Consider the following 19,478-nt stretch of genomic DNA (forward strand, 5'->3'; position numbering starts at 1 on the left):
ACATAGGCCGACTAAAAAGAAAAAAAAATTGCGGTTTTGTCATGTTATGAAAAATTCACGATTAATTAACCGCGATTTGATGCCATGATTTGTCGTTTCATGAAAGAAAATATTTATATTTTATGATACCTAAACCAAGTGAATAACACCCTGTCCGGGTCCAGCAGTTTGATTAACATCCACCCCCCCCCCCCTTTTCCCCAGATTATCTCCTTACTTGACGCGCGAGTGTAAGAAGGGGGTGTATTTAGTGTATAATGGGATGGGGTGGTTTTAATCAGACTGGGCATTCACGACCGTTGGTGAGAAGGCTATTTTCCAAGGTTTTTCCATGTTTATAAAAGAAATTATCTTTCTATGAAAAGAAAACACTATCTGTTAGGAAAACACACTTTGCATTATTGTAATGTTAGAATTTATTATCAAAATTTGAATTATTTTCTTTATTCTGTAACAGAAATATAAAAAAAATGTGTGTTTGGGCCAAAATGGGGGTGGATTAACATCAATCAAAGTCTAATTATGACAGGCTAATGAAAAATCATATTGATTTCTCTTTTATCCAAATGCACGTATTTTATATACACTTAGTAGCTTTATGACCATGAATTACATGTGATCCATGCATGCTGGTACTTGTATGCTATGAGCTGATGGGCACTTGACCCCTTCTTGCCGGCCTCCTCCGTGGCCGAGTGGTTAGAGCGTTGCGCTCAAAATCACACGGCCTCTCACCTCTGTCGGCGCGGGTTCGAATCCCGTTCGCGCCGGTAAGTGAGAAAGTTTTCCCAATTTACTTTCGAAAGATCGGTGGTCTCTCCCTAGGTATCTGGGTTCTCTCTTCCACCAATAAAAAAAACTGGGTGCCACCAGATAACTGAAAAATTGTTGAGTTTAGCAGAAAACATCAATCAATCAATCCCCTTCTTGCCTAGATTTTCTCTAATTTCGACTAAATCCACAGCCCATAAGAGTACCATGCAATGGGATTTAGACACTGGGTGCCATTAAGAAGCAATTCAATTCAACTTTTATATCTGGGTTCATTCACTTTCCCTCAGAGTTTCAGTATTTTCGCTGGACCCTGTAGGTTTTAACCTGAATTTCTTCAGTATTTGCCCTCGTGTATAATATATGCTAGGCATAATGCAGATACCTACATAATACATATTTTTTTTCTTTTCATTACCCACTCTGCTACTCTCGCAATGTATAATAAAATATTCGATTCATTTCTAACGCATGTATGCAATCCCTTACATTATCTTTAAATAAATTTGAGTAAATAAATTTAAGTGCGAAACTGTTCCATGCTACCGTGAAACTTAGATTTTGCTTTTTAAACATAAACCAACAATTCGTAATTGTAATTTCTTTTCAGCTTTAAAAAGGGTATTGACACCCCAATATTTAGTGAGAAGTTCCCAGGTATCATCCGCTAGCGACAGTCTACTGGCAAATCCAGACATGCATTGGAAGGATGCTGATGTGGAGGACACAGGAACACCTGATCCCAGAACTGTGGCATTTCATTCGGGGTGACAACCTGGCTTTCAGTTGGTATGACTCTTTGAGGTTGAATATAGGGTTAAATCAGTATAAATTTGATTAACATTCAAATAAATCCAGATCATACATTCACAATTGGAATCATGGCATTATGGTACACTGATATGTGTGTACCATTTTACTGTTTTGTTTGTTTGTGTGTTTTTTTTGTTGTTGTTGCATAACTAGGGATCGTATACATACAAAATGAGACAAAACAATTTCTAATTAGTTTCTAATTATAAGGTATGACACGTTTTAAGGTATGGTGGCCAATACTGATTTTATTTGCAGTTTTCTTTCAGATATGGGACCCTATTATTCGGAGAACTGCAGATTTTATGAAGCTGTCTTTGACAGAAGATTTGGTTTTCTCCATCTGTGTTGCCACCAACCATTATGCTGAGATGGTCATATCTAGGGGGAAGGGTTGCCATATACTTCCCAAGGAAGTTTGCAGACTCTCACTGAAGAGGAACTGTACAGGTATTACAAGTTTTAAAAACCGATATTGTGGCAGTGATTTCCAGTTTAAAAAGAATAATAAAATGCATAGTAAAAAGATTACCTTTACCAAAATTAATCTGGCTGTGGATGTAACTCATTTATTAAATGTGTACTACAATTACCTCTGATAAAATTTCATAAGTAATTAAATGCATACTTTTCAGAGGGCCTTGATTATCAAAAACATTTACAGAGCCAATTGAGTATTCAAAAGCTTTGACAATACATTAGTATTTAGGACTAAGTATTAAGAAATACTTTTTTCCAGATTTTTGTGCATTATCTTATACACGCCAGCTGTGAAGTTCCAGTCGATAGACAGATATTGGTCAACGCATGCCCATGTCGGAACAACTCATTATCAAGAATAATGTCTAGAAATAGGTTTCAAGAGGTTGAATATAAGAACATTTTTGTTAAATATGATGCAAGTACATTTAAATCTAGTGATTGAAAGTAAGTACTTGAACATTCGTATATGTTGAACTTGGAGAGGAAAAATGGTTAGTACTTTTTGATAACATTTGATAAGGTGTTGTTGCTTAGCAACCAAATATAATTGAATAAAAAAATAGATTATTTTTAGATTAACAATAATTGAAAGATCTTTGTTTTAATGTTGCAATACTTATTCTATTTAATGGAACATAATGGCAAAACGTCATATTATTAAAAAATGATGGACAAGTATATAAAGTACGAAGTTTCCATTTGATGACCTTTGACCTTAATTCTCTTCATCATATTTTTGTTAAAAACCTTTTCAAATGATTAAAATCTATTTAAAGATTATATTTTTAAAATAATGTGACATTTACTAATCATCATGGATTGTAATTACGTTTAAATTGTGTCGAATGGATGCAGAAAGGCAAATTATGGTCAAAATTGTACTATGAGTGTTGTTACTTAGCAACCAAAAATATTTGTTTGTCAATAAAATTGATTAGTTTGATTTTGTTCTTTTTGTAGTATATTAAACGGCACATTAGCTCAAACATTTAGAATTTCTTATTTTTGACTCTAATCTAGTGAGAGGGGTCGTAATATATATATTTCAGAGAAAAAAGATTGCAAAAATGTGCACTTATATGACCTTTGACCCCGTAGACCTATTTGAGGTCATGGGATACATTGACAAATTTTATAAGAAATTGTTCCCTGTCCAATTCCTAACAAAATTACATGTCATATGCCTACCCCAAATCGTGATCCATGCAGATTTAAATCGATTTAAAAATACTGTCATTTAGTCTTTAAAAACCTCTAAAATGTGCCGGTAGAGAAAGGGTTAAAAAACAAGTGGTTTTATAGTGCGAAACTAAATTCTGCAGAACAGCGATAAGACTACAGACGAGTTCTTCGTGTTGTTAGTCAAAACAGACAAGTATGTCGGATTTGTTGGAGTGTGAGATGGGGACATCTCAAACGTCCGCATCTGTTGGAAACAAAAAGCGTCCGCGACTCTATATCGATCCTAAACCGGAAGGACCGACGCCGCCCGGCAGCCCTGTGTTATATAGCAAGGCAGGCTGCAAAACTGTTATAGTGGATGGGCGGTGTCAGCCAAAATCGTGGTTCAAGGGGCAGCCAAAAGTAGAATGCCTAGCTACCCACCGCCTCTTGGGCCATGCAGTAGGATATTGCATTAATCCAATGAATGGGGAACGCGTGGCTGCTTTCCATCAAGATGTGTGGCGGGCGAGACAGTCTGACCTGGTATACGATGCTCTATTTGATCCCGATACTGGAACCTTCGATCTTCAGCTGCCGAAGTTGGGGCCGATAGTTACGTGGAGTTATGCTAATGATACGCATGCGATTGAGGAGACAGTCGACCAGCGGTCCTTAAGAGATCTACCCAAGTCTGCAAATAGACATATACGAGATTCGATTCTGATGATGCTCACTCTGATCACGACTCGGGCATGTCAGACGTGGAGCCTATGGATGTGGATGTCGTTGGCCAGCTGGTCGCTATGCCGATCACAGACGCAGAAGGGAACTTTTTGTTCCCGGAAGTGGGCACCGCTGAGACAGAGAAGATGACGGTTGGAGGGGCGGATGGTTCTGGGGAACGGGTTAGTCTCGGTGGTCCAATGGATATGAAACCGTCGGGCGGAATGGCTGAGGATGCGGTTGACAAGTGGTCGATCAGAGGCTCGGAAGGGGACCGGGTGAAGCCCGCAAGGGTGGAGGTCGGTGTACCGGAAGAGACTTCGGTCAGACCTATGGCGGGGACACAACTGCTGACTGAGGCCACTGTGCACCCAATCCCAGACTACCCGGGTTGTCTGAGAGGGAGTTGGGAGGACGGAGACGGCGATCAGTACTGCCGCCGCCATTTCCGGACATGCCTGATGACTTGGAGGGCAGTTCGGTTGACGGGGAAGAGGTGCTAGGCAGCAGTGGTGCAGTTGAAATGGAGCTGTCTGATGGGATGACTGAGGATGTGATTGGCCCATTGCCGACCACAGACTCGGAAGGGGACCAGGTGAAGCCCGCAAGGGTGGAGGTCAGTGTACCGGAAGAGACTTCGGTTGAACCTAAGATGGCGAAAGATCGGCTGTCAACTAGGGCTGCTAGGAATCCTCAAGCCGTCATGCCTGAGGGGTCGGAACGCGAGTCGTTGCCTGACGACTCGGGTCCCGATACAGATTGGGTTCCCTCAGGAGAGGAGGGAGAGAGTTCTGCGGTAAAGAGCGAGGACCACCGCGTCGAGGATGGTGACGACGCGGAGGAGAGAACTGGCCCGGTGCAGAGGGCGCCCCGAAAGGCCCAGCGAGGGGGTCTAGCGATGGCGGGAAAAATCAGAATTCATGCTTTAACTGCTCAGACGAAACGACGCAAAATGGACTGCCCGCTCGAGGGTTGTCCAGCGAAAATCGTTAACATTCGCAGACATCTGGAGAATGAACCAACTTGTCGGTAAAGCTGGTCGTAAGAGGATAGCGGGGGCAGCCGTGGTTGAGAATGAGGCTGGGGGATCTCTATCAAGACTGGTGAGCTGTCCAATTTGTAACAGAGCCTACAAAAGGCTAGACAGACACCTAAAGACTGTACATTCGCTGGATGGAGCACAACTAAAGCTGAGATTCAGTGCGCCAAACGTGCTCCTGCGGGCCTAGGCAGCCCCATTAAATCAGTCCGATATCAAGAGAGTCTCCTAGCCAAGTTTAAAACCTGGCTGACCAGCCGTGGGGGTGCCAATGCTCCAGAAGCCATTGCATCGGCGGCGGTCTCCCATGTCAATAGAATACTTTCATTGATGGTTGAGTTGAGCGGAAGCGTGATTTTAGTACCGGCCACGCTGTTGATGCTGAACACCCTCGGAGACAGGAACGGGCTCCTTGCAAAGATTGAAAAGAGGTATGGTCTTAGTCTGGACACGATGTCCAACTATGCCATATCGGCCGGGAAGTTTTCGGAGTTTCTCAGTCACGACTGGGCATTGGTGAAGCCCTGGGGCTCGAAGGAGGACTTCCTTCAGCTTGCCGCCTATACTCAACAGTTAAAGTTGAGTATGTCCAAAGAAAGGCGGCAAGTTGTCCCTGAAGATCGTCCAAGAACAGTGTTAGAGGACGATCTTCCCGAGGTGGACGACGTCAAAAAATATTTCTCGAGTGAAACTGCGAAAGAAATGATACGGGTCTTAAACCGTGAACGGGAGTATGACACCTCAAGTTATAGCAGAGTAATCTCTCACCTTTTCTTGGAATTGTGTTTCACAAATGCCAAGCGGGCGGGGGGACCTTTGCAACTTGCGCCTGGCAGAGCTAGCCAGTGCTAAAGCAATCGACGGTCAACATATCGTTCGTATTGCTAAACATAAAGTGATGTCAAAAGCTTGTCTTTTGGCTATGACTCCGAATGTCTTCACGTGTCTGTTAAGAACGGTCAGTGTTTAAGCCAGAAACGCCTTCGCTTTCGCCACGGACTTACGTGTTTGTTAACCCGAGAGGTAATAAATTGACACCCAGCGACGTCGTCACGTTCCTTAATGTGCAGTGGGAGTTGTACGGACAGGAAATCGGTAAGACCCTGCCCATGCTTACCACAACCGTCATCAGAAAAGTCTGCGTTTCTCTGCACGGAGGCGCTGGATCGACTGTAGAGGAGGAACATGATCTCGCCCTGCTCATGGCACATGACCGAAGTACTGCCGAGTAGTACTATAATACTACTCAAGGAAGACTGAGAGTAGTCAAATCCACACGTCTTTTGCGGAGGCTCTGGGAACCAGTCATCGGGTTCTGACGAGGAGCCGGACAGGCAGCCTCCACCGTCGAGGGTTGAAGAGAGCGAGTCGGAAGAGGAAGTGGTTCCTCCCACCCCGCCAAGGGCCGACTCGCCAGTGGGAGAGGGCCGAGTCCTTCCCCCACTACCAAAAGCTCCAAGGACGTGGAAGCGCCGATTTTCAGTCCGGCAGGAGGAGGCGCTTAAGGTCGTCTTTGGGGATTACATCCACGCGAGGGTGGAAGATGTAAGCCTAAAGATCTCGCAATATGATCTGGAGCGAATTTTGCAGGGCGAGAATGAGTTCCGAGAGATTCTTGGCCAATTCGAAGCAAAAGTCTTGACCGAGAGAGTACGCTATGAAATAACTAAGGGGCGGAAAAGAGCTGCCTCCAATTAGTCGCCTGTCCGAGGGCGGCCAAGGTTAGCATCGCATCAGGTCGGCGTTTCCATCTCACTGATTGTCTATTTACATGTTGTACATACAGGGAAAATACAAAAAAAGCAAATATAGCCGCAAACACGGACCAAAAGCGTAAGAAATTTTTTTTGTATATATGTACATAGAGGTGTCCTAATTTATTGTCCCCATCTACGGTGTCTTTCCGGTGGCAACTGGTGCAAAGGCGGTTCGGGCAGCAAGCCGCTTGAGCCTGGGCATGTCACCGCAAATCCTCTGGTCTCTAGTGACTGGGGATCTTTAGTCACCCATACAAGGTTAGAAGTATGGGGGCTAAATGTAGGGGCTAGGAATGGACGGGTGTAGATGGTTATATTGGAGGTTAAAGTCAATTTGTTAAGGCCTAGTTTACGGGGAATTGGGTAGGAGATAGGTTCTCGTTTTGTGGGTGACGGATGGCAGCGGGTTCGTTGCTCTTTATGCTTGTTTTCTATCCGTCGGGGGTGGTATGGGTTGGAAGAGTAGTCCCTACTTTAGTTTCATTTTGGATAGGTATGCATTTTAAGTTTGGTAGGTAGGGGTTGCTGGTGGGTTAGGGTTGGAGGAGGTATGGGCGGGCTGCAACGAGAGGCCGGCTCCACGTGCCGCAACCTGGTTACTGGTCCCCAAGTGGACTTGCTGAAAGTTTCTCACTCTGAGATTGCTTGTGTCTCAGTCGATTTGGCCGCTTCAGACGGTCATTTCGCTTATCTTGTCCTCTGCACCAGTACGCTGGTGTGGGGGACTTTTTTATCAAACAGTTTTGAACTTGTCCTCTGCACCGGTCTGCTGGTGTGGGGGACTTTTTATATCAAAAGATCTTAAAAAATGACAAAGTCCGAAAATCTCTGAAAACGACTAAGTCCAATCGCTTAGGTAACAATGCCAAACATACTTTTCAGGTCGCCGCCGACGGTCGTCGAGGAAAGCCAGTACATTTCCCTTCGATCACCCTCGGCCAACTTTCATCAACAGACAAAGAAGTCACCGCCGGCAGAAATCGAGGGAAGCCAGTACATTTTCCCCTCGATCGGTCCTCGGCCAACTTTCATCCTTCAATTAAAAAGACCAAGTCCAACAACCGGCCGTCGGGGACCGAGCTAGAGGCTCTAATTGAGCTCTAATTGGGCTTAGGTAACAATGACAAAAACATACTTTGCACGCTTAGGTAACAATTCCTGGCGCTCACGTAACAATAAGTTGGACCCGAAATTTGGCATTCTTACCTAAGAAGTTCAAGTGCGTGGCAAAAAATTCAATCATGCTACTAGAGCAAAAACTCAGGTATCGATAAAATTGTCTCGCCGAGCTGCGTCGTTTGCACCCATCAGATTTGATCTAGCTATGGTTCGTGAGAAAATCCGGAATGAAGTGGGTCCATCGCTTAGGTCGCAAAACGCCATTTCCAGCGTGACGAACACACCCTGACCCCAAGGGTAAATTGCAAGGGGCCAGTGTGTGGGCCCGGTCCAGACGAGTATTTAGGTAGTTGGTGTGGTCGGTTACTCCTGTAAATAAAAACGTTATGGGGGTTTGAAAATCGTGCAGTATGTTTAAAACGCCAACTCCAGGGTAGAGAAAATCGATCTTGAAAAAAGTAGAAGGAGTTGGGTCCGAGGAAGGTGGGAATCTCTTGAGGGGTCCCTAGAGAAACTTTCTGCCAAGTTTGGCTTCTTAACTACTATAAATATTATAGTTATGACTCTTAGGACAAGAGTATCACAAGTTGTATAGAGGCAAAATTTCTCCTCAGTTGGTAGGGGTAAGATAATCTACCCTTCTTAGGGACTAAGTCTGTTTATGATTTTTGGACATAATCAAGTACAAAGTAACCGCCAATGACTATTTTTTAGTGTTCGGGCATAACATGCTTCGCGGGGTACCCGGAATCTGGGGTCCAAGGTCACCCCGTAAAGGGGTTTTGGACTTAACGCTACCTAAGCCCCAAGGCCGTCTGAAGGTCGACGTAAGCTCGACCCGACCGGTGCATGTTACGCGCCTGCCCGGCCAGTCACTCTCATAGGCAAGACTTGGGCATACTTTCAGCTGTTCTCACACTTAGACTTTAAAATCACCAAATGCTTAGGTAACAAATACTTGGCTTCCATCAGTGGTCAAGCAAAAATTCTATCTTTCTACTAGAGTTATCATCCAGGTATCGTTAAAATTGCCTCGGCAAGCTGCGTTGTTTGCACTCATCGGATTTTATCTAGCTATCATGGTTTGTAAGATAGTCTGGAATGAAAGGGGTCAATCGCGTAGGTAACATAACGCCATTTCCAGCGTGACGAACACACTCTGATCCCAAGGGTAAAATGGAAGTCTGCAATGTGTCGTCCGGGTCCAGACAAGTATTTAGGTAGTTGGTGTGGTCGGTAACTCCTGTAAATAAAAAAGTTATGGGCGTTTGGATATCGTGCAGAATCTCGAAAAAGCCAAAGCCAAGTCCAGTGTAGAAAAAATCGATCTTGAAAAAAGTTGAAGGAGTTGGGTCCGAGAAGGGTGGGGATCTCCTAAGGGGTCCCTAAAGAAACTTTCTGGCAAGTTTGGTCCCTTAACTATTTCAAATATTATAGTTATGACTCTTAGGACAAGATTGGTAGAAGTTCTGTAGAGGCAAAATTTCAACTCATTGCTGTCTGACGTGTTTCATACCGATTGTTAAGCCGTTCTTGGATCACTGATTTTGACTGCGGATGACTCTGTTTACCTGATCAGGATATGGGGCTCACGACGGGTGTGGCCGGTCAACAGGGGATGCTTACTCCTCCTAGGCACCTGATCCCACCTCTGGTGTGTCCAGGGATCCGTGTTTGCCCAACTATCTATTTTGTATTGCTTGTAGGAGTTATGAGATTGATCACTGTTCGTTATTTTCACCTTCCATACAGTTGGGGCAACAATGTCTACACTTTCTAGGACTTTGCTTGACTACCATTTTTGGACATATTGCAGGTTGAAGTAACCCCCAAACTCAATTTTATTTTAATGTTCGGACATAACATGCTTCGGGGGGTAGCCGGAATCCTGCATCCAAGGTCACACCCTAAAGGCATATTCGACTTTATGTTACCTAAGCATGTAGGGCGTCTATAGGTTGGCGTAACCTTGATTCGACCCCTCCATCGTGGGCTCCTGACACGGTCGGTAATTATGATATATGGCACTTGGGCCTGCCCTCCGACATTTTCACACACTTAGGCCTCAAAGTCATCAATCGCTTAAATAGCAATTCTTTGGCTTTCATCAGTGGTCAAGTACTTAGCTACTGGGCTGTAGAGACCCTCGGGGACTAACAGTCCAACAGCAGAGGCCTCAACCATGGGGTTATAATGTAAAAAAAAAATTGTAAGGTACCAATTTGGATGCACAAGATGCGCATTTGGGCAAATAATGTCTCTTAAGTGATGCTCAACCGACATGTTTGAAATCCTAAATAACAATGAAGTTTTAGACCTATTCTAGCCAAAAAAAGTAGCGTGCCAAAAAGAGTGAGTCAAATTCGTCTAAGGATAAGAGCTACCCATGAGGGAGATAATCCTGAATTTTGATTGATTGTATCTCACTCGAGAATTTTTCACTCATATGGAGTCGTCACCAAGACCGGTGAAGGGCTTCAAATTTAAGCCTATATTCGGCGCTTACGGTCATTGAGTAGTGAGGGTTTTTTTTAGCGTGCCACACCTACTGTGACACGAGTCATCCGTTTTTAAGGTCTTCTCCGAGAACCCGTGACATTCACATCTGATGCCGAGCGTTTGGCGATGGAACTGTCACCACCTGTTTTTAACGACTTAGGTGTGTCGCGGCCGGGATTCGAACTCCGGGCCTTCCACATGCGGGGCGAACGCTCTAACCTCTCGACCTTTGAAATGAATTTCTAAATTTTATAACAGCAATTAAATATACATCCGTATTTTCAAGCTAGTAACGAAGTACTTACATTGTAGCTACTGGGCTGTAGAGACCCTCCGGGACTAACAGTCCACCAGCAGAGACCTCGACCCAGGGGTCATAATGTAAAAAAAATTGTAAGGTACCAATTTGGATGCACAAGATGCGCAAATAATGTCTTTTAAGTGATGCTCAACGACATGTTTGAAATCCCAAATAACAATGAAGTTTTAGACCTATTATAGCCAAAAAGAGTGGAGTCAAATTCGTCTAAGAATAAGAGCTACCCATGAGGGAGATAATCCTGAATTTTGATTGATTGTATCTTGCTTAAAGTTTCACTTGAGAATTTTTCACTCATATGGAGTCGTCAACAAGACCGGTGAAGGGCTTCAAATTTAAGCCTATATTCGGCGCTTACGGTCATGGAGTAGTGAGGGTTTTTTAGCGTGCCACACCTACTGTGACACGAGTCATCCGTTTTTAAGGTCTTCTCCGAGGACCCGTGACATTCACATCTGATGCCGAGCGTTTGGTGATGGAACTGTCACCACCTGTTTTTAACGACTTAGGTATGTCGCGGCCGGGATTCGAACTCCGGGCCTTCCACATGCGGGGCGAACGCTCTAACCTCTCGACCTTTGAAATGAATTTCTAAATTTTATAACAGCAATTAAATATACATCCGTATTTTCAAGCTAGTAACGAATCTAACCTCTCGACCTTTGAAATGAATTTCTAAATTTTATAACAGCAATTAAATATACATTCGTATTTTCAAGCTAGTAACGAAGTACTTAGCTACTGGGCTGTAGAGACCCTCGGGGACTAACAGTCCAGTCCACCAGCAGAGGCCTCGACCCAGGGATCATAATGTAAAAAAAATTGTACGGTACCAATTTGGATGCACATGATGCGCATTTGGGCAAATAATGTCTCTTAAGTGATGCTCAACCGACATGTTTGAAATCCCAAATAACAATGAAGTTTTAGAGACATATTCTTTGCATTCGTACTCCACTCCTAACACCATTACACGTACGTATGAAATATACCTTAAATACTGACAGTAATCACATAAATTGAACCCCAGATGATAATAACGCCCGAATTCGCACAAAAGTAAAGACGTTCGCTTGTAATAATTGGAAATATAATTTGTAATGAAATGTATTGTTTATACCTGACTGGTATAGTCCTGTCTAAACACGTACAGTGTAGGTGGAGAGGCCCCGTAGTTCGCACTCATCACCAGGGCGGAGGGTATGGGTGGGTGGCAATTTTTTGATAGAACCCCCAACCTCCCTGAAAATTAGTTTATTACACAACCCAAAGCTCAAAATCCTTGATAATGATAATAATGCGGGGGTGGGGGGGGGTGGTGGTTCCAAGGATTTAATTCATCAGTCCAAGCTTCCATTTCAATTGTTTATTGATTGTCATAAAAAAGTAGAGGGGGCGGGGTGATTTAGTTAAAGAGACCTGATCGATGTAATCTTTGGTTTCCCTGTCAGATGAATGATTTTCCCAAAATTTTCCCCGATCAATTTCTCATGATGAAGAAAGTAGTGAGGATCCAAACTCTACCTACATCAATGACTTTAAGACACTACATTAGCATATATATACATATACGTAATACCATTAAAAGATTGTTGTTGATAAAATAGATTGATTATTGTTTTACGTCCCTCTCGAGAATATTTCACTCATATGGAGACGTCACCACTGCCGGTGAAGGGCTGCAAAATTTAGGCCTATGCTCGGCACTTATGGCCATTGAGCAGGAAGGGTTCTTTATCGTGCCACACCTGCGTCTGTTTTTGCGGTCTCATCCGAAGGACCACCCCACTTCGTCGCCTCTTACGACAAGCAAGGGGGTACTGAGGACCTATTCTAACCCGGATCCAGGTAAAATAGAGAAAGGTGTAAATTTTTGCATGTTGAATCGTAACCTATGAGTAAACATTGAGTTTGTCATATTGGTACATTGAGCACTGACGAAGGAAGAAAGATACCGAGCAAACTGTTACAGTATACAGATTGAGAACACGTTATTTCACACTTTTGTTATTTTGTCCTGTCCTCATTACTTAGTGCATATATGTAAACTAATAACCAATTTTTTTCATCAATCATGATGGTAAATACATTTTGCAAATTCAGGGAGGAGGGGGGCTGCACTAAATCCTCACATGCTCCATCTGGACTGGTGCATATTTTCTTTGATTTCCTCCACATAACATCTAAGCATTCTCAATTAATGCATGAATTATCAAGGAAAGAACGCTTTCAATTCTTCAATGACAAAATGCCTGACCACTGGTACTAGTTTGCAGTATAACAGGACGAAGTACCGGATACTTTTTAAACCATACCAATATTTAGAAATTTCTGGATTACATTCACAGATACTGTTGTCTTTCACTGCAGATATCACATAAACATGATGTACACATTCTCAAATCCCATTTCAAGTTGGAATCATAACATTCCATGATATTGCTTCCGGTTTTGGTGACGACTCCATATGAGTGAAATATTTTGTACCTTCTACGTATGAAGAGTGCATCAAAGGGGAGGTAATTCCAGCAACAGGTCTATTTCATTAAAATACCCCCTTTTTCATATAAAATAGTAGATTACTGGGATTGATTTATTAGAAAATGTTAAATCTATAAATAAACTTAAATTTCCAAACAATGTATGCATCTAATATCACAAATTTTAAATCTTTAACCTTTTAAAAGATGATTTCCAATGCTTAAAACTATTCATTTTTGTCAGTTTTTAAATTTTAATTGCAAATGAATGGCCAAAAGTCCCAAAATAAAATTATTTCAAAATTGACCATATACCACAAAATGAATAAGTTTGGCACAATGCCAAATTACAGGCTCCATGTAATCTCTATATGGACACTTATGATGTGAAACATGATTTCTATATAAGTGGTTTACATGGAAATATCATAAAAAATCCATTCTTTTCATAAGTCTTCAGAAGTTTGGCACAATGCCAAATTACAGGCTCCATGTAATCTCTATATGGACACTTATGATGTGAAACATGATTTCTATATAAGTGGTTTACATGGAAATATCATAAAAAATCCATTCTTTTCATAAGTCTTCAGAATTGATTTGCATTTTTGAAAAAATAAAACCCTAATATTTAAGGATTTTTCTTGTGTTCAAACACTAATCCACGTGTAAATACAGAATGCGCTGTTACTAAAAATAGAAACGACCTATCAATATATTGACCTCAAATTATGATTATTCCAACCATATACTCCAATGATATAAATGATTAGAAATGATATTGATGACCACCATTTCCTTCATTTTTATATATTTGCATGGTTTTCTCGTAGACAAGCTCTTAAGCTATGAAATTGGGATTTATACCATTTTCGTCTCAATGTAAGGAAAAAGACTATGGGGAAAAAAATAGGATGAAAAATAAATCACTGAGGGCTAACCCTAATTCATGCCATGTGTTTGCCACATCAAGACGAGAAAGAATATGTAAACCAAAATATTCTAGGATAAAAAAATAAATATATTATGCCCAAAACTTTTTGTAATTTGGACTTAAGTCGTTTTTGTTCAGTGACTATAATGCTAGTAGGGGCTGATTTTTTAAAATTTATTCTCATATCTTGGTGTTCTTTATATTTTTTTCGCCTCATCAAGACGAGAAAGAATATGTAAACCACAATATTCTAGAATGAATAATGAATATTCCATGCCCAAAACCTGTATGATTTGGACTTAAGGAAAGTCCGTGCTTTTACATATCCGGTTTTAAATTTTAAACACCGATTAGAAAGTTCCAGTTAAAACTTCTTTGTTTGATGTTTGTAGTTTATGAGAACTGTACGAGTCAAATTTAGCATTCAAATGTGAATCTTAGATATATTTACCATGAATTATTATAGTGTGAAGTCCTCACTAGTTCCAATGGTACAAAGCAATATCTACATTGAAAGGCTCATTGGCTTAAAAGGCTCATAGCTAGCAATCTAAGCCTGAACAAGTTAAAAATCATACATAGGCGTGATCATCACAGTGGAATTCACACTGAATTTTAGGGAGTGTATTTGGTTCAAAGAAACCCAGAATTATAAATCCTCAGAAAATCATCAGCAAAGTTGTTGAATATTTGAACTCTTCTTCACAAGTACTTTCAAGAAACAAAATTATTTGTAGATGAGCTGTAGTTGCTAGAATCTACATATATGTTACACTATATTTATTTTTTCTATAAGTATGAGATAGCATGTATGTATTTTTATGTATTATATGATTGATAGCCCCCCCCCCCCCCCTGTGTTCTAATTGTCTGGTAGGACAAAATTTTCAGTATGTTTTACATATATATATATTGTCATATTCTGTTAATCTTGATTTTTAAGACTGTATTTGCTGTTACAATTTACTATTTTCAAAGTGTGCAAAGAATAATTGTAAAATTTAAATTTAAAAATGGGGGTTTACATATTCAAGAGACCATTTTGCAAAATATCTCTGGTCAACTATGGTAAAATATGTTTTTTTGTTAACCTTAGATATAATTCTAAATATTTTTAAAGAAAAACTGACATGTAAACAATTTAGATTTTGAGAATTTTTCAAAATTGCGATATTCTGTGATTTTTTTTCTGAAGGATGTGAGCAGATTAAACAGCAATTGTGTATGTTTTCAATTGAATATCTTTAAAAATTCTCTCAGTAAATGAATAGCTATTGGTTTTTATATATTATAGCTTAATATGATGTGCTTTGGTGCATATTTTTAATAAAACATGAGATAATGCATTCTTGTGTTAGAATTTGGCTTTTGCATTTGGGGGTATATGTGCACTGTAGCACATACAGTAGTATAAAAATAAACCTGCAAAGGTATGTCTTATATGGGCTTTAAGTTAGTTTATAAGTTGTTAAAGTTATTTAAATGAAAAAAAAATTTGATTGACAGAAATTTCTAATAGTATTTACCTACCTTAACAATATTTGGCGATTTATAAAAATTGCTTTTATTCAGAAAAATAAAATGTGGAAACACTGGGATTTTGATATCAATTTGAAAGATCTATAAAAAATGATTTTATAATGAAGGGATATTAAACCTGAAATTCATGTTGTATTTCTCCGTAAGACATATATCTGGACAGGGCATGAAAAATAAGTCTCATGGAAAAGGTGTAGACAGTACGGTTGACATTTAATTGCACCTCCATACCTGTCTGCAGTTTAACAAATATTCTAAAGTGAAATTGTTTGATGAACCGTGCGTTTTATTCCGAGTAGTACCCCCGTACCTACCGATTGGTCCTTGAGACGGTAAGTATTTGATTCACCGTGAAAGTATAAGACTGTGACCACACTGGACTATCATCAGTTGACATACCAACAAGAACGGCCCCCACTCCGAGGAAAATGACGAAACCGGCAACCAAACCATCAGGAACGGCCTCCACTCCGAGGAAATGAGGAAACCGGCAACCAAACCACCAAGAACGGCCTCCACTCCGAGGGAAATGACGAAACCGGCAACCAAACCACCAAAAACGGCCTCCACTCCGAGAGAAATGAAGAAACCGGAACCCGTGGTCAGGACAAATCTGCAAACTTTCCCGGTAACCATGGAAACCAGGGACAGAAGAGGAGGCGTGTGGTTCACATGCACATTTTGTTTTGAGTAAGCATTAATTATATAATGACGAGCGATTTAAAGTAAAATTATTGTGCTTGTTTGTATTAATGCATACAACTCTATTAACATTCTTCTCTTATTCCAGCTATGTGAGCAGTAGACGGGACGCAATAATAATAATAATAATAATAATAATAGCCTTTATCAATGGCCAGACACGTGTCAGAATGTAAGAAAGGCCCCGAGTATACCACAGAGAGAAACAACATGATTAAAGAATCACTGGATATAAATAGGGACGCCCATGAAGAGTTTGGAACCAGACTCTTCTTTATCCCAAGACACTTCGAGAATAGGATGTACAGCAAGGAAGAGGTTATGGGGATTCTCTCCTACTTCGGTCATTCTGCCGTACCAAGAAAAGCGGAAATGAGAGCTCCAGAAGTGAAGCCTTCCACAATGAATGTGACAGGGAAATGGATACAGAGGAAATTCAGACCGAAAGGGAGGGTATGTTTGCTAGAAAATATTACATGACATCTTATTATTTCTTTTCCAATTTTATAAATATTATCTACCCTGCCTAAAGTAAATCTATACTCGGACTATTAACAGATAAAAGTTTAGAAAGTGTTATAATTATCAAAGTTAAAAATGATAAGTGATAAAAAGAAATATATTGGTCATCACCCTTTTTAAGGTATCATTAGCTTTAAATCTGACAGAAATGTTGTAACAATGTGCTATTATGATAGTTTTATATGTACATTGATAAAATTAAAACTACTTTAATGCTTTTGTGAAATAAATATGTCGGTTCTATTGAATATATAGCATTATACTCTAAATACTCCTAATATCTTTGTTGTTAACAATTTTTCACTCTCTCTATCTTCACTACTACTCACCAGAGAGCAACGCCCATAATTAGAAGCGCCAATCCTCACGCCCGACCCAGACCACGCAATCGCAGGCACTTGTTTCTGTAAATGACTTACGACCTCTGTATACTAATAACAACGCTTCGTGGTATAAAACGGAAAATCCATGTTTTGTTGCAGTTTTCGGCGATAAGAGGCAATGAATGCAGTCATGTCATACATGGTTTTTAAGTTGAATGATTGTACAATACAACGGTAGTAAATACATTAGCATCACATATTCTCTGGAGGCTCAAAAGGCCGACATTCTCAGGGGGTACCATTCTGTGTCATTTGAAGCTAGGCACCTTGTGTTGTTATTAGTATACAGAGGTCATAAGTCATTTACAGAAACAAGTGCCTGTGCACCCAATATAGAATCTATATCAGATTTGGAACGAGTCTGTAAGAACCTGTGAGAGGGAACATTGCAGGCCAAAAGAAAGTTTTTATTCCACTGGCAGCGTTCTTAAATTGTTTTATTAATTTTTTTTTCAAGCAGCACTGGATCCTTTTGAATTTTTCTAAAGGACCACGAGGTCCGGACAGACAGACGGACAACGCCATACCACAATGCGTTTGTTGATTAAAATCTACAAGAGCCCAAAAAGGGTAATTCCATCTTTATTATGTCACAGTGACATTAAATCATTTATTATAGCTCACAGTGACATTGAATCATTTATTATAGCTCACAGTGACATTGAATCATTTATTATAGGTCACAGTGACATTAAATCATTTATTATAGGTCACAGTGACATTAAATCATTTATTATAGGTCACAGTGACATTAAATCATTTATTACAGGTCACAGTGACATTAAATCATTTATTATAGGTCACAGTGACATTGAATCATTTATTATAGCTCACAGTGACATTGAATCATTTATTATAGGTCACAGTGACATTAAATCATTTATTATAGGTCACAGCTACATTGAATCATTTATTTTAGGTCACAGTGACATTAAATCATTTATTATGTCACAGTGACATTGAATCATTTATTATAGGTCACAGTGACATTGAATCATTTATTATAGGTCACAGTGACATTAAATCATTTATTATAGGTCACAGTGACATTAAATCATTTATTTTAGGTCACAGTGACATTGAATCATTTATTATAGGTCACAGCTACATTGAATCATTTATTATAGGTCACAGTGACATTGAATCATTTATTATGTCACAGTGACATTGAATCATTTATTATAGGTCAGTGACATTAAATCATTTATTATAGGTCACAGTGACATTAAATCATTTATTACAGGTCACAGTGACATTAAATCATTTATTATAGGTCACAGTGACATTGAATCATTTATTATAGGTCACAGTGACATTGAATCATTTATTATAGGTCACAGTGACATTAAATAATTTATTATAGGTCACATTGACATTAAATCATTTAATATAGGTCACAGTGACATTGAATCATTTATTATAGGTTACAGTGACATTAAATCATTTATTATAGATCACAGTGACATTGAATCATTTATTATAGATCACAGTGACATTGAATCATTTATTATAGGTCACAGTGACATTAAATCATTTATTATAGGTCACAGTAACATTAAATCATTTATTATAGGTCACAGTGACATTGAATCATTTATTATAGGTCACAGTGACATTAAATCATTTATTATAGGTCACAGTGACATTGAATCATTTATTATAGGTCACAGTGACATTGAATCATTTATTTTAGGTCACAGTGACATTGAATCATTTATTATAGGTCACAGTGACATTAAATCATTTATTATAGCTCACAGTGACATTGAATCCTTTATTATAGATCACAGTGACATTAAATCATTTATTATAGGTCACAGTGACATTGAATCATTTATTATAGATCACAGTGACATTGAATCATTTATTATAGGTCACAGTGACATTAAATCATTTATTATAGGTCACAGTGACATTAAATCATTTATTATGTCACAGTGACATTAAATCATTTATTATGGCACAGTGACATTGAATCATTTATTATAGGTCACAGTGACATTAAATCAGAGCTTGACACACCTCTTACTTACCAAGTTCGATGATTCTAGACCAAATAATTGTAGAGTGATGAGTCGGACAGGATTTTGCCATATTAGGCCATGTTGTCTTAATCAAAGGTCACAGTGACCTAACAAAGTTTAATGATTCTAGGTCACATAGTATTTACTTTATGAGCCAGAAGCGAAGTTGGACAGAAGGACAGACATGATTGTCATAACCGAATACGT

At 39.8% G+C, this 19,478-nt stretch overlaps 1 long non-coding RNA gene across 1 annotated transcript; it reads left to right on the forward strand.

The window, feature by feature from the left end:
- Nucleotides 1–1,403: 1,403 nt before the first annotated feature.
- LOC130050851 (uncharacterized) lies at nt 1,404–3,010 on the forward strand. Its single transcript, XR_008799170.1, has 3 exons — nt 1,404–1,560; nt 1,854–2,034; nt 2,324–3,010. It is a non-coding gene; the product is annotated as an uncharacterized LOC130050851 (long non-coding RNA).
- Nucleotides 3,011–19,478: the final 16,468 nt, after the last annotated feature.

Source organism: Ostrea edulis, chromosome 10 (genome assembly GCF_947568905.1).
Source record: "Ostrea edulis chromosome 10, xbOstEdul1.1, whole genome shotgun sequence".
NCBI lineage: Eukaryota > Metazoa > Mollusca > Bivalvia > Ostreida > Ostreidae > Ostrea > Ostrea edulis.